Below are 16911 nucleotides of genomic sequence, written 5' to 3'. Positions count from 1 at the left end.
TTTAAATACTTCCAGACTAGATCTACCAAAAATATCCTATAACCAAACTTTCTTTAGAAGGATTGCAAGATTTTCAGTTTGAGACTAACCTGTCAACGTTTTCCAAACTGAAATCATAATAAATAATTCTTAGTATACAAATTCTTATTTTATAGTCACAGTGCATGTGGCTGATATTTGGAAAAAGGCCTAGAAACCCTACAATTATAATCAAGTTTATAAATTCTCTTCTCACTTAATTATAAATCCTGATTACATTTTCTCTGCCAGATTCCTGCCTAATGTTCCCATTTGATAATGAGCTCCATAAAAGCTATCCAGTGCACATGATTTCATGCAATGTTTCCCCAGGTACCAATGTACTCTGACTTGAAAAGTTTACTCTGAGTCCATGCATTTGGAAGTGAAATTCCCAAATTCTGTCCGTCTCTGATGTGCCACGATGAAGGCCACTAACCAGGTCACAGAAGTAGAAAAGAAGTTCTTCTAAATAGTAATGAGGATGACTATCCTCCTTTCCTAAAGGTGAAGATTCCTTTCAGAGATTAAAAGGCTTAAGTATGGGCTTCCCTGGTAGCTCAGTGGTAAAGAATCCACCTGGCAACACAGGAGACATGCAAGCCCCAGTCCAGGAAGACCCCACATGCCTTGGGGCAACTAAGCCCGTGTGTCACAACTATTGAGTCTGTGCTCCAGAGCCCAGTAGCCACAGCTAGTGAAGCCTGCCTGCCCCAGAGCCTGTGCTCTGCGATAAGAGAGGCCACCGTCATGAGAAGCACCACGACGAGACAGTAGACCGACTTGTTGCAACTAGAGAAAAGCTCGCACAGCAACGAAGACCCAGAATGGCCAAAAATAAATGCACGTTAAAAAAAAAAAAAAAGGTTTAGGTAAACCTGCAGTGAGTATGGCAAAATCTAGACACAGATGATAGAGATACTGATGTAAACATACAGTGATGCAATTTAACCTCCTTCCAGACCAATTCCCCCAAAAGTAGTAAAGGAAAGTGCCTAGGAAACTGTTTACTACTGAAGATGATTCAATGTTGTATCTAACAGGGATTTCTCCCTTTTTGTGGAGAGGTGTTCTCAAACACTGTTCGGGGACCTTCTTCTATTAATTAAGAATGCCAAACAGCATCATTTGAATTTTTCTTAACAAACCCAGTCACTGTTATAAGGAGATACACACAATGTACAAAGTATAATACTGAAATATTCAAGTTAAACTAAAATGTGTATAGATACATCTTATTCTGTAATTTATAAGAAAAATCTTATTTTCAGATATATTTCTCAGGTAAATAATTAACATTCCTGAGTTTTTATTTCAGCAAGGTAAATTTCATAGTCTATCAAGGAAGCTCCAGAAAAAAAAAGACAGGGAGGAGGATCACCAGATTATAAATATATGGATTTTTCATATTGTGTAAATAAGAAGAAATTCCACTATTAGCTTTCTCCAAACCAAGATCACTTGTTGGAGAGCAGATGATGGAAGGAGTGAGATGCCACTCCTTGGGATTAAAACACTTGCTTCACTCTTCCCTTTTATTAATTCTACATTTAAAATATCAGGGTTCTTCTCTCTTTTCCTTCTGTGTGTACATGCTTAGTCACTTCGCTCATATCCAACTCTTTGCGACCGCATGGACTGTAGCCCTCCAGGCTCCTCTGTCCATGGGATTCTCCTGGCAAGAATACTGGAGAGGGCTGTCCCCTCTCCTCCAGGGGATCTTCCTGACCCAAGGATCGAACCTGTGTCCCTTGCATTGGAGGTGGATTCTTCACTGCTGGGCCACCAGAAAAGACTTTTTCTTCTCCTTGTGTAATTTCATTATTATAAAATTCATATTTACATAGTGTCATGTATTTCTTTTTACAAATTTTGTCTCAGTCTAGCAATGAGTTTAATCATTCCACTGAATTTGAAAAACCTTGCCAGTTATTTTCACACATTAACAAGGAACTTCAGAGAAGAAGATGAGCCATTAACAGATGAAAACTGGAAATCAGTCACTCTAGTCACAAGGTCAGTCGGCTGATTTTAATAATTAACAGAGAGGAATTAAGTACATCTTGGAAACATTTTTTCAAAACAACAAGTCAGCAATCTTACTGTTTCTTTGTCAGGTAAATTGACCTTTTGGTCTCATGACACAGCAATTAGTGCCCTACAGCCCCTAACTCCACAAATGGAGAAGAGACGGGTTTCTAAATGAAAAAGAAAAAAAAATCCGAAATAGTGATCATTTACTATTTTTTATGAAACTTTTGTTCTAAAGTGTTTTTGTATTCCAACTATGTTGTGTTTTGTTATAAATGAAGGAAAGAATATATATAATAACGGCAGTCAAGATTTCCAAGAAAAATTATATTCAATCAAAAGATGGTCTCAGAAAAAAATTTAATGAAATTGCTCAGTGATGCTCTCAAAATAGCAGTCATATCATCAAAAACACAGTATACAATCAGTCCAGTTCATTCACTCAGTTGTATCTGACTCTTTGCGACCCCATGAACTGCAGCACACCAGGCTTCCCTGTCCATCACCAACTCCTAGAGTCAACACAAACTCATGGCATCAAGTCAGTGATGCCATCCAGCCATCTCATCCTCTGTCGTCCCCTTCTCCTCCTGCCCCCGATCCCTCCCAGCAAAAGAGACTTTTCCAATGAGTCAACTCTTCGCATGAGGTGGCCAAAGTAATGGAGTTTCAGCTTTAGCATCATTCCTTCCAAAGAACACTCATGACTGATCTCCTTTAGAATGGACTGGCTGGATCTCCTTGCAGTCCAACGGACTCTCAAGAGTCTTCTCCAACACCACAGTTCAAAAGCATCAATTCTTCAGCAATCAGCTTTCTTCACAGTCCAACTCTCACATCAGTACATGAATACTGGAAAACCATAGCCTTGACTAGACGGACCTTTGTTGGTAAAGTAATGTCTCTGCTTTTTAATATGCTATCTAGGTTGGTCATAACTTTTCTTCCAAGGAGTAAGCATCTTTTAATTTCATGGCTGCAATCACCATCTGCAGGGATTTTGGAGGACCCCAAAATAAAGTCTGACACTGTTTCCACTGTTTCCCCATCCATTTCCCATGAAGTGATGGGACCAGATGCCATGATCTTCGTTTTCTGAATGTTGAGCTTTAAGCCAAATTTTTCACCCTCCTCTTTCACTTTCATCAAGAGGCTTTTTAGTTCCTCTTCATTTTCTACCATAAGGGTGATGTCATCTGCATATCTGAGGTTATTAATATTTCTCCCAGTAATCTTGATTCCAGCTTGTGTTTCTTCCAGCCCAGCGTTACCCATGATGTACTCTGCATAGAAGTTAAATAAGCAGGGTGACAATATACAGCCTTGACGTACTCCTATTCCTATTTGGAACCAGTCTGTTGTTCCATGTCCAGTTCTAACTGTTGCTTCCTGGCCTACATATAGGTTTCACAAGAGGCAGGTCAGATGGTCTGGTATTCCCATCTCTTTAAGAATTTTCCAGTTTATTGTGATCCACACAGTCAAAGGCTTTGGCATAGTCAATAAAGCAGAAACTGGTGTTTTTCTGGAACTCTCTTGCTTTTTTGATTATCCAACGGATGTTGACAATTTGGTCTCTGGTTCTTCTGCCTTTTCTAAAACCAGCTTAAACATCTAGAAGTTCACGGTTCACGTATTGCTGAAGCCTGGCTTGGAGAATTTTGAGCATTACTTTACGAGCGTGTGAGATGAGTGCAATTGTGCACTAGCTTCAGCATTCTTTGGCATTGCCTTTCTTTGGGATTGGAATGAAAACTGAGCTTTTACAGTCCTGTGGCCACTGCTGAGTTTTCTAAATTTGCTGGCATATTGAGTGCAGCACTTTCACAGCATCATCTTTCAGAATTTGAAATAGCTCAACTGGAATTCCATCACCTCCACTAGCTTTGTTCATAGTGATGCTTTCTAAGGCCCACTTGACTTCACATTCTAGAATGCCTGGCTCTAGGTGAGTGATCACACCATCGTGATTATCTTGGTCATGAAGATCTTTTTTATACAGTTCTTCTGTGTATTCTTGCCACCTCTTCTTAATATCTTCTGCTTCTGTTAGGTCCATACCATTTCTGTCCTTTCTCGAGCCCATCTTAGCATGAAATGTTCCCTTGGTATCTCTAATTTTCTTGAAGAGATCTCTAGTCCTTCCCATTCTGTTGTTTCCCTCTATTTCTTTGCATTGATCACTGAGGAAGGTTTTCTTATCTCTCCTTGCTATTCTTTGGAACTCTGTATTCAGATGCTTATATCTTTCCTTTTCTCCTTTGCTTTTTGCTTCTCTTCTTTTCACAGGTATTTGTAAGGCCTCCTCAGACAGCGATTTTGCCTTTTTGCATTTCTTTTCCATAGGGATGGTCTTGATCCCTGTCTCCTGTACAACGTCACGAACATCTGTCCATAGTTCATCAGGCACTCTGTCTATCACATCTAGTCCCTTAAATCTATTTTTCACTTCCACTGTATAATCATAAGGGATTTGATCTGGGTCACACCTGAATGGTCTAGTGGTTTTCCCTACTTTCTTCATTTTAAGTCTGAATTTGGCAATAAGGAGTTCATGATCTGAGCCACAGTTAGCTCCTGGTCTTGTTTTTGCCTACTGTATAGAGCTTCTCCATCTTTAGCTGCAAATAATGTAATCAACCTGATATCGGTGTCAACCATCTGGTGATGTCCATGTGTAGAGTCTTCTCTTGTGTTGTTGGAAGAGGGTGTTTGCTATGACCAGTGTGTTCTCTTGGCAAAACTCTGTTAGTCTTTGCCCTGCTTCATTCCGTATTCCAAGGCCAAATTTGGCTGTTACTCCAGGTGTTTCTTGACTTCCTACTTTTGCATTCCAGTCCCCTATAATGAAAAGGACATCTTTTTGGGGTGTTAGTTCTAAAAGGTCTTGTAGGTCTTCATAGAACCATTCAACTTCAGCTTCTTCAGCATTACTGGTTGGGGCATAGACTTGGATTACCATGATATTCAATGGTTTGCCTTGGAAACAGAGACCATTCTGTCGTTTTTGAGATTGCATCCAAGTACTACATTTCTGACTCTTTTGTTAACCATGATGGCTACCCATTTCTTCTGAGGGATTCCTGCTTGCAGTAGTATATATAATGGTCATCTGCGTTAAATTCAGCCATTCCAGTCCATTTTAGTTCACTAATTCCTAGAATGTTGACGTTCACTCTTGCTATCTCCTGCTCGACCACTTCAAATTTGCCTTGATTCATGGACCTAACAATCCAGGTTCCTATGCAATATTGCTCTTTACAGCATTGCACCTTGCTTCTATCACCAGTCACATCCACAACTGGGTGTTGTTTTTGCTTTGGCTCCATCCCTTCATTCTTTCTGGAGTTATTTCTCTACTGATCTCCAGTAGCATATTGGGCACCTAGTGACCTGGGGAGTTCCTCTTTCCGTATCCTATCATTTTGCCATTTCATGCTGTTCATGGGGTTCTAAAGGCAAGAATACTAAAGTGGTTTTCATTCCCTTCGGCAGTGGAGTCTAACAATATTTGTTGATAAATGTATTGACTTCAAGAAGGTTCATGTCATCTTTAAATTTCATGTGTGTGAAATACCAATAAATATGTGAGGTTTTGTTCTATGAGCATCTATATCTATATTTTTTAAGTAGATGTAGGAGTTGATACATTGTAACTAGAGAATAATGCAAAAAGTAATTTATAGAGTGTCCGTGTTTATATATACCATATACTTAAGAAAAAACTAAAAACTATCTCATCCCATCTCTCTCATTTGTTGTAGGTAAATAAATAGCAATAATGAATTATAGATTTTTATACCACTTTTATTCCAAAGATATAACAAAGGGACCTGTGCCTTGAATGTGGTAAAAATCACAAAATGAAAGTACAAGTGAGGAAACTTCTAGAAAATAGGATTGCCAGATAAAATGGAAGAGGCCCTGTTAAATTTGAATTTCAGATAAACAACAAATTGTTTTTCAATATAAGTAAGTCCAAAATATTGTATGGGACTGTCATACTAAAAAAATGCATTTGTCTAAAATTTAAATTTAACTGGGAGTATAGTTTTGTTGCTGTTGTTTTGAAATTGGACAGTGCTACTAATATAATAATGGGTACTACATTATTGTATTCAGAGGGACACAAGTCATTGCCACATTTTTTATTTGCACAGGACCCTGCATTGCATCATGCTATATGTCTAAACAGAGAGTTTTTATCTGCACTGTCATTTGAAAATCAAGCTCATTCCTCTTTGAGCATAGTTTGAAGTCAACTCCTACCACCACATTTCCTGTTATATGATTAGATCCAGTTCCTTAAGATTTCTCTTTTTTAATAAAATTAATTAAATTCAATCAATTTTTACTGCAGTATAGTTGATTTACCTTAATGTTTCTTTTCTTCAGTCTTTTTACTTGTGAAAATTAGGATATTGATATATACCTCATAAGTGCAGTGAAATAATCAAAATATTGTCCATGACTTGTGCAATGCAATACCTGACAAATAGCAATAGATTTTGTAAAGTGAAGAATCTGCCTGCAATGCAGGAGACCTGGGTTCAACCTCTGGGCCAAGAAGATCCCCTGGAGAAGAGAATGGCAACTCACTCCAGTATTCTTGCCTGGAGAATTCCATGGACAGGGGAGCCTGGTGAGTTACAGTCCATGGGGCTGCAAAGAGTCATACATGACTGAGCGACTAATATACACACACAGGGATTAATAGAGAGGACTCTGGAACTGAATATCCTGCATCCAAAGTTTGCCACTTCCTAGTCACGTGGCCTTAAGCAATTTACTACCTACTGGTGCTTCAAGTTCTTCATTTAAGCCTAAGGATAATGATGATGTTTTTCATAGTATTTTTGTAGAGTTTAAAGAACTGCTGCACATAAAGTCTTGACTCTGGGCCTCATGACAATTTTATAATGATGGATTCAAACAATTAATATTTTAAAGATGTAAATAAGCACATGCTAATAAATGTACAATTCACAACCTAGCATTACCAAATTCAAGTATGTTGTATCCACATTTGACATTATTGCATCAAGTTTTGCCTTTTACATTGAATTTTGTGTTAAAAATCACTTCCTAAATTTTAATCTCTGTCAATATTAGGATAAAAATACATATCTAAACAATAGGTATGTTTACGAGAACACCTGAAATATAAATTTAGCAAGACTATATATTCTCTCAGTTGGCTTGAAGTTAACAACCCAGTATCTATTTATAAACTGTCAGAGCTTTCTGAAAAATTGTTCCAACTTCTTCCACAAATTTAATATCAAACCTGGAGCATATGGACTGATTGAAAGATGTTTCTACCGAAAGAAATAAAATGCTAAACTGATGAAATTACTGGAACGCTGTGAACCCAGTGTTCACATTTTTACCTGTATCTAGTGGTACTGAGAAGGCGATGGCACCCCACTCCAGTACTCTTGCCTGGAAAACCCTATGGATGGAGGAGCCTGGTAGGCTGAAGTCCATGGGGTCGCAAAGACTCGGACACGACTGAGTGACTTCACTTTCATGCATTGGAGAAGGAAATGGTAACCCACTCCAGTGTTCTTGCCTGGAGAATCCCAGGGATGGGGGAGCCTGGTGGGCTGCCATCTATGGGGTCGCACAGAGTCAGACCAAACTGAAGCGACTTAGCAGCAGCAGCAGTGGTACTGAACATGATCCCATTAAACAGCTCTGACCAACCTAGATAGCATATTAAAAAGCAGAGACATTACTTTGGCAACAAAGGTCCATCTAGTCAAGGCTATGGTTTTTCCAGTAGTCATCTATGGATGTGAGAGTTGGACTGTGAAGAAAGCTGAGTGCCGAAGAATTGATGCTTTTGAACTGTGGTATTGGAGAAGACTCTTGAGAGTCCCTTGGACTGCAAGGAGATCCAACCAGTCCATTCTGAAAGAGATCATTCCTGGGTGTTCTTTGGAAGGAATGATGCTAAAGCTGAAACTCCAGTACTTTGGCCACCTCATGCGAAGAATTGACTCATTAGAAAAGACTCTGATGCTGGGAGGGATTGGGGGCAGGAGGAGAAGGGGATGACAGAGGATGAGATGGCTGGATGGCATCACCAACTCAATGGGCGTGAGTTTGAGTGAACTCCGAAAGTTGGTGATGGACGGGGAGGCCTGTTGTGCTGCAATTCATGGGGCCACAAAGACTCGGACACAACTGAGAGACTGAACTGAACTGAAGATAAAAATAAAAGCTTTAAAATAAAACTGAATTAAAAGTTAGAAATTATGGCAGTTTGTTTTCTACACTCTTTTCTTCTCTAAAATATTTGTTTAAAAAAAATTAAATACTCCAAAAGATGATTACAGAGCAATAAAATTAGTATGAAGTCTGAATTAGCAACACCTATGCAGTTGGTTCATCAGTATCCACTAATTCATGATGCGTAACAAATTGACCCTCAAACTAACATGGCATAATACAACAAAATGTTTATTTCTGATTCATCTATAGTTCAGCATAGGTCAGTGAAGGCTTCTGTTCCATATACTTATTCAGCAATCTCAGCAGGTTAATATTTGAAGGTTCCACTTTGGTGTTCACAGTGGCAGAAAAGTAGAAAACCTATGCCTGTACAAAAATGCCTTGACCCAGAAGTGACAAGGTCACTTCCACCTCAACCTGTTGACTAGAAAGTCACATGGTTGGACGTTACTGGAATAAGTCAAGACTGTGAGAGGGAACAGGATACCTAGTGAAAATATATGTCTCTGCTAAGCAGCTAGTATTATCCAGTAGCCAACTACAATCCCCACCATCACAGCTCTTCCAAAAGATGTGAAGGTCCTAGTAACAAAAGCCTGCCCTTGTTTCACAATAAACAGTCGCTGTTCTTTTCCCCCCAGACAGTAGAGATAAAAGAGTAACAAGCTTATGGTTCAAGGAATTTAATTATTTTTCTCTAACCAGCTATAGTTGAACTTGTCAGCCATGTTGATATTGAGTAATTGCCTATATATCTTGTCTTTCCTCACAATTTGATTTCTTTTCATAATGAAGGCTCAAGGAATTTGTTGTTTCCTTTAGTACAGATGTTCTTCATTTGATCTTATAAATGTGTTGCTGAAAAGTTGTGCGTAAATCAGATTTTTATAAATCGAATCACATTCCCATTAACTTTATCTTTGCTTCTGCTTCACAGTAGCTCCATACAATTTATCTTTAAATTAGTCTTAGTTTTACAGAGAAGAGTGACAGGTCAGAGGGTATTTCCCAGTAGACTGGGATAAGACTAAACCTTCCATCACAGGCTATGGACTGTTTCTTCACATTGACAGGTTATCAGAGTCTACTTAGGGAAGAAGTGCTCAGTTTTTGAAAACAAAAGAGAAAAGGAAAAACTAGCAGAGAAATAGGTATGAAACAAAAGGATTTAATTCCATTTTAAGAGTATATCAATCAATAAATATTACTTAATCTGAATGCAAGTGACTTTTATGTAATGCAACATGCTAGTACAGAGTTTTGAAATCTTTTTCATCAGAGTCCAGTCAAACATACTAGCAATCCCATTTCAAGGACTCATTTGATGAAAATTTGCACTGAAACAAGGAAAAGCAAGGAAGTGTAAAACAGGAGACACAGGCAAAGCATTTAGTAATCTGTCCAGAAGTATATTCCTGTGCTAATTTTGTTAGCTAAATACTAAGGAAAAAAAATCCTGAACAATACTTTTAATTGAAAGTTGCACAGTACAACTTTCTTGTATTTTGTCTTTTTCCCTCAACTAATTTACTACAGTTTCTGGTGACTTGGAGAACAGTCAGTTCAGCATGAAAGAGCTTTCTTTAGCTGTTACTTTTTTTTTTTTCCCCTGCTAGCCCAACTTTTATTCCAATGGTCATTCACTGAGCCATAGCGGTCACAGAGTCTCAGAATCTTAGAGGAGAAACTCAAAAGACCACCAATTCTCTTTTGTGCTTTCTGAGCCATATTTCACCAAAGTAAAAGGAAATAAAAGAGAAAAATTAAAAGACCAGAAGATAAGTAGTACAGAGTACAAATGCCTTTGTAGGAACAGCTAAGAAGATAATTTCCATTTGACTTAGAAAGATTAGTAAGGATGTTTAACTTTTCCAATCACATTGTTGTTCCATGTATTTTCCACATCTATAATGATTACATAATGTCATATATAGCCTTCTCTCCAGTTACATATGCATTGAATATACTATTGTTTTGTTATAGGATAGTTGTCATTTGATACATGCTAAATATCACAAAGATACTTGAGAATAGCATTGTTTCATCAGAATCGGTACCTAGTTTCAGAAATCAGAATAAACATTAAAGGAGAGATTGAGAAAAAGAGGTCCACTGACAAATTAGTGGGGAAAGCCAGAAATTAAATTACAAAGGATGAAGTTGCTTAGTGAAAATCAGAGATTAGAAGACAATTTGGGAAGCTATATGGAGGAAACAGGGGCTTCTCAGGTGGCACTAATGGTAAGAACCTACCAGCCAATGCAGGAGACACAGAGACACGGGTTCAGTCCCTGGGTTGGGAAGATCCCTTGGAGGAGGACTTGGCAACCAACTCTAGTTTCTTGCCTGGAGAAACCCATGGATAGAGGAGCCTGGCGGACTACAGTCCGTGAGGTCACAAAGAGTAGGACATGACTGAAGCCACTTAGCATGCACACACACACGAAGAAAGTAACTTGTCAAACAATGAAATATTCAGGCTTTCTATTCCAGACTAAGAAGTTTCCTGAGACTCAGGACCATGCCTTGAAAATCCCTGGATTTATAATTTGTTACTTAAGATATATAAAACAATATACAGTATGCAGGAACAGAAACACAAAAAATAAATGCATATTAAAGACACAGGAGAAGTTGCCTATAGGAAAAAGGGGAAAGAGAGTGAGCACTGGAGACAAAAGTTAACCCATCCACTCAGTTAGTTAATTAGGAAGAGACCTCCCTCTGTGTCCTACAGTGGTGGGAGGACTCAGAAATCCAGGGGGATTCCCATGGCTGAAGTGAGCAATCTGTAGAATTAATTGCTGCTATGCTGCTGCTGCTGCTGCTAAGTCGCTTCAGTTGTGTCCGACGCTGTGCGACCCCATAGATGGCAGCCCATTAGGTTCCACTGTTCCTGGGATTCTCCAGGCAAGAAAACTGGAGCGGGTTGCCATTTCCTTCTCCAACGTATGAAAGTGAAAAGTGAAAGCGAGGTCGCTCAGTCGTGTCCAACTCTGTGCGACCCCATGGACTGCAGCCTACCAGGCTCCTCCGTTGATGGGATTTTCCAGGCAAGAGTACTAGAGTGGGGTGCCATTGCCTTCTCCGAACTGCTGCTATAGTGGTTACAAATTCTGAATAGGGTAGGTTGCCAGGGACTTTGTTGGGTAGTAGAGTGACAAGGGGTCCTAGAGCCCATGAGGATAAAAGGTTCTGAGACAGCATCAAGGAGTCATCTGATACATTACTCTATTTTACTAAGTGGTGCCAAATTGCTTTCCAGAATAACTAGACCATTCCATACTCCCACCAGCAGTCTATACAGATTCCTGTATCCTCATATCCTTGTTAGGAAATGGTATACTCCAGATTTCTGACTTTAGCCTACATAATAGATAAAAAGCACATTACATCATATGTTAATTTTTCTGATTTTTAATGAATTGAAGTATCTCTTCAAATGTATGTTAGAATTATCTCTTCTCCTGCAAATTGCCTGTTTGTAATTTTTGCCAATTTTCCTATTATCTTTTATTTATTACTACTTTTCTTTATTCCCTTTATATTCTAGATCAGTGCTTCTATAACTAACGTGAAGGATCTACTTTATTTTCAATGTAATACAACATGCCACACATCAACAGTTTTACAAATCAGTTCAGTTACTCAGTCGTGTCTGACTCTTTGTGACCCCATGAACCACAGCACACCAGGCATCCCTGTCCATCACCAGCTCCTGGAGTTTACCCAAACTCATGTCCATTGAGTCAGTGATGCCATCCAACCATCTCATCCTCTGTCGTCCCCTTCTCCTCCTGCCCTCAATCTTTCCCAGCATCAGGGTTTTTTCAAATGAGTCAGTTCTTCGTACAAGGTGTCCAAAGTATTGTAGTTTCAGCTTCAACATCAGCCCTTCCAATGAACACCCAGGACTGACCTCCTTTAGGATGGACTGGTTGGATCTCCTTGCAGTCCACTGGACTCTCCAACACCACAGTTCAAAGGCATCAATTCTTCACTGCTCAGCTTTCTTTAGAGTCCAACACTCACATCCATACATGGCTACTGGAAAAACCATAGCCTTGACTAGACGGACCTTTGTTGACAGAGTAATGTCTCTGCTTTTTAATATGTTGTCTAGGTTGGTCATAACTTTCCTTCCAAGGAATAAGCGTTTAATTTCATGACTGCAATCACCATCTTCAGTGATTTTGGAGCCCCAAAAAATAAAGTCAGCCACTGTTTCCCCATCTATTTTCCATCATGATGGGACTGGATGTCATGACCTTATGTTATAAATAAAATATAAATAATTAGAAAATAGCATTTAAGGATATATAAAATATAAATATATTTTTATTATTAATGTTAACAGAACAATGTTATATTCAATAAATATAATCAGAACAAAAATAATAGAGGGAAAAGAAAATTGACATACTGACTGAAGGTAATTATATAGGTAAACAATGTAGAAAATCACTATAAATTCAGAAAACTTTGTACCTCACAGACATAACTATTCAAAAGCTGTATTCAAAAAAAAAGTGATTTCCCCTATTAAATGGCTATATGAAGAATTTGAATGAACATTTTGCACATCAATCTTTAGTTTCAAATTTGACAAACGGACTTGATTCTTGAATGTTTACTTCTCTAACCTAAGTTGGACTAGCATCAGCGCTATTGTAGAGAGCAATTTCTCTCTAATGATTTCTATGATTTGTCTTAATAACTCTCATAGTAGAGAAACCAGCCTTATAAAGGCATGTTGATGAAAATGTAAAGAAGAGATTTTAGAACCAATTTTGAATTCTGAAAATCTAGGATATTTATTTTAAGCTTTTATTCAAATTGATGTAAGTGATGTATTTACCTTTCATCTACAGGTAGTTCCAATGATCTAGCATATAAAGACATGGTTCAATTTGAGTTATCGTTCAATGAAAGAACTGGATTCCAGATTTATGTTTATATGTGGCTCTTCTGATGAAAAATGAAATTCAAACTGTTCAATAAAATTTGTATGGTTCAGTTATAATTTTTTCATAAATGGGTAATATCAAGATCACTATCTATACCACTGAAAGTTGCTATTTATCATGGCATATGTCATAACAATCTATAGAAACTGTGCTCTTCAAAGCCTCTAAATTTCCAATTATTATGTTTCTGTCCTATCTGACACACAAAAAATGTTGCCTTATTTGCTTGTTCACATTAAAAATATCAAATGTGTAAGATAAGTTCAGACGTCCAATTCACATTCTTAAAAAACTGAGATCAAACTATTCTCCCACTTTACTTTTTTTTTTTTGCTTTTACTTTTTTTTTTTTAGTTTTTTATTTTTTAAATTTTAAAATCTTTAAGTCTTACATGCGTTCCCAAACATGAACCCCCCTCCCACCTCCCTCCCCATAACATCTCTCTGGGTAGACGTTTGTTGTAGTTATACATTCCTGAAATATTTTTCCCCTGAAAACTATCGTACCTCAGCAAGCCATCTCCAACTTTCATCTGATGTAGCAATAGAGAATATCAAATTTCATGCAATAATCTTTATAAATCCACAATCTTTATTATGTCACTAAACATACTGTTTAGTGCAGTTATAGCTTCTACACAGCAAGACATTTCTGGAATGTTGACTTCCGTTCCTGTGAAGCTCCTTAATGTGAGTGACTACTTCAGGATATTTTCTTGTCATTCCAGCTGGGCCATCAGGATATTCCTCACACTTAAATTCCACCACACTTAAATTTCTAAATGTAGTTGTATATTTGCAATCTGGCTTCATTTTCTATATTTCAGAGAAAGTAGTGTTTATCAACAATATACTAGAAAAAAAGAATTCTTTTTTATCACTATAATATTTACATCACATATATAGTAAACTAATTACCATGTTAGTAATATCTGTGTGATAATCAAGTTTCAATAAGCATATGTGCCCACTTTATTTGTTCTCTGACTTGGCTTTCTGTTCCATTAGCCAGTTCCTGAGTATATCAAGCTAATGTGTCATGAGCACTTGACCTACTTCCTTTGCTGCAGATTCACCAATATGTGTAAGAAAACATCCTTTACTAATGTCTCAGTGACTGACTGTAGTATCTTAGTCTTCTAAACACAAAGGGCTACTTTATAAAAAACCCATAAATCACTTATGTGACATACAGCACATCTGATTCTGTTGGTTTTCTTTAATTCAAAGTTCTTCTCTTAAGAATTTCTTCTGGTTTTCAACTTATGTATGCTTTATATGTAAATGCCACTTCAGTTCCAGAGATTTTATTTGTTCATTAGCCAGTACAACTGTGCAAATAACACTCAGTGATTTAGCACTTCACCACTAAATTTAGTTATAAACCTCAACTCAGTGTGAAAGATCACACTTCCACATAAAATAAGTACAAATCCATGTGGGTCTTCATTTCTTTCAAATTACTTCCAACCTCAATATCTGTTCTAATATTTCTACCATATCCAGAAAAGATGTATCTTTTCTTAACCAAAAAACAAACAAAAAACCAATCAGGGGGAAATTTGTACTATACATGTTTTAGGCTTAAAAATAAATAGCACAAATATTACTTTCCTAAGTTAGCTAATAATGTTAAACTATAAATTTAAAATCAACTAATTTACTTGCTACTTTAAGAATGTATATACACACAAAAAAGAATGCGCAAGAAAAATGATATTCTTGCCCATCTGCAAACATCAGCAACTCCCTGGATTGACTTAGCATAAAAATTGGGAGAAATAAAAAAGGACCTGGACTCCCTGCCTCTAGAGGAGCTAGTGATTCCATTAGATTCAGGAGAGGTACAGAGAGCACGTGAAGTGGACAGAAGGGTTGACTTGGAGAGACTGCAGACCCTCTACCTGGTGAATGTCTGATGAACATGCTAGCAGCTTCTAGCACATGGTAGTTGATTCAAGACCTGTATAAAACCTAGTAAAGTAGCTTCTATACATCCTGTGTGCTTAGAAGCAATAATTATCGCCCTTGTCACTATCACTCAGGAAGAACAACCAATAGTAAATTGTGTGCTGATTGTCCAGCAACAATAAGCTTTATCTATGCCTTAGTCACATCTGAAAAACCAAAGGCCAGTAAATACTTGTAAACCTCAGTGACAGAGAATGTGATTAAATACCTAAAGCTATGATGATGGTATGAAAAGGGAAGTCCCCAGTGTGTGCACACAGAGGGGTGAGGAGGGATGGGGAGTGTAAGTGGGGAAGAATATACTCCATTTCACTATATAATGATGCCCAGAAAACCCACTCCTAACAAGGAAAATAGCCTATACCTATTTCTATGGGATTTTTTACTTTTTCTTATTTTACCCCCATCACTTTCTATACTATAAACTCCTGCCAGAGGAAATCTGAGCCTTGCTTATTTTTCTGTCTGTAGCACTTGACACATTACCTGGCACATAATACATCTTCAGTGAATATTTGTTGAACAAATGGATAGGTGTATGGATGGATGAATGGATAAATAATATAAATAACAAGGCAATGAATAAAGAAATTATTTTACCCTAAAATCCAGAAAAAATTGAGACACATTTTGCTTACCATCTTGGACCAGACCCATCCATCAAAATGAAACAAAATTTCATCAACAGTAAAATGGAGAAAATCATTACGTACCTCACCAATATACTGTGCATTAACACACGTGGAAGTATTTTGAGCAACATATAAATACATTAGCACTAGGAATTTTTATTATTTCATTTTATTGTCAAAGTCTGTGAGATATTTGTTCTCAACTTTAATATACATGAGTTAATGAAGAGCATATTAAAAATACAAATTCTTACTACCAGAGATTCTCACTCAGAGTTTGGGGTAGGGCCTAGGAACTCAAATGCTTTACAAGCTTCCAAAGAAATCATGATGTCCACAGAGTTAATTTGGAGAAACACCACTATAGGGAAGTAGTATGAAAACAGCATTTTCATCACATTCTAACCAAGACATGTAGTACCGGAGTGCAAAAAAGGGGTGCAGTAAAGCCGTGTCTACACACAGAGCTCATCCAGTTATTTGCAACAAAATAAAATTGTAATCAAATATGCCAGTATTTTTTAAGTTTTACTGGAGTAGAGTTGACTTACAATGTTGTATTAGGTTTCTGCTGTACAGTAAAGAGAATTAGTTATACATATACAATGCAGGAGACCTGAGTTCAATCCTTGGGTCAGGAAGATCCGCCAGAGAAGGAAATGGCAATCCACTCCAGTACTATTGCCTGGAAAATCCCATGGACAGAGGAGCCTCGTAGGGTATAGTCCATGGGGTCGCAAAGAGTCGGACACGACTGAGCGACTTCACTTACTTACTTACTATACGTATATACACTCGTTTTTTAGATTCTTTTCCCTTAAAAGTCATCATAGAGTATTGAATAGAGTTCACTGTGCTACACAGTAGGTTCTCATTAGTTATCTGTTATATTTACAGTAGCGTGTATATGTCAATCCTAATCTCCCAATGTATCCCTCCACTTTTATCTTCCTTGGTAATGTTAAATTTGTTTTCCACATCTGTGACTCTACTTCTCTTTTGTAAATAAACTCATTGGTATCATTTTTTTTAAGATTCAACGTATGAGCAATATC

This window comes from Ovis canadensis, chromosome 8, assembly GCF_042477335.2.
Source record: "Ovis canadensis isolate MfBH-ARS-UI-01 breed Bighorn chromosome 8, ARS-UI_OviCan_v2, whole genome shotgun sequence".
In the NCBI taxonomy this organism is placed as follows: Eukaryota; Metazoa; Chordata; class Mammalia; order Artiodactyla; family Bovidae; genus Ovis; species Ovis canadensis.
This window is presented reverse-complemented; position numbering follows the sequence as displayed.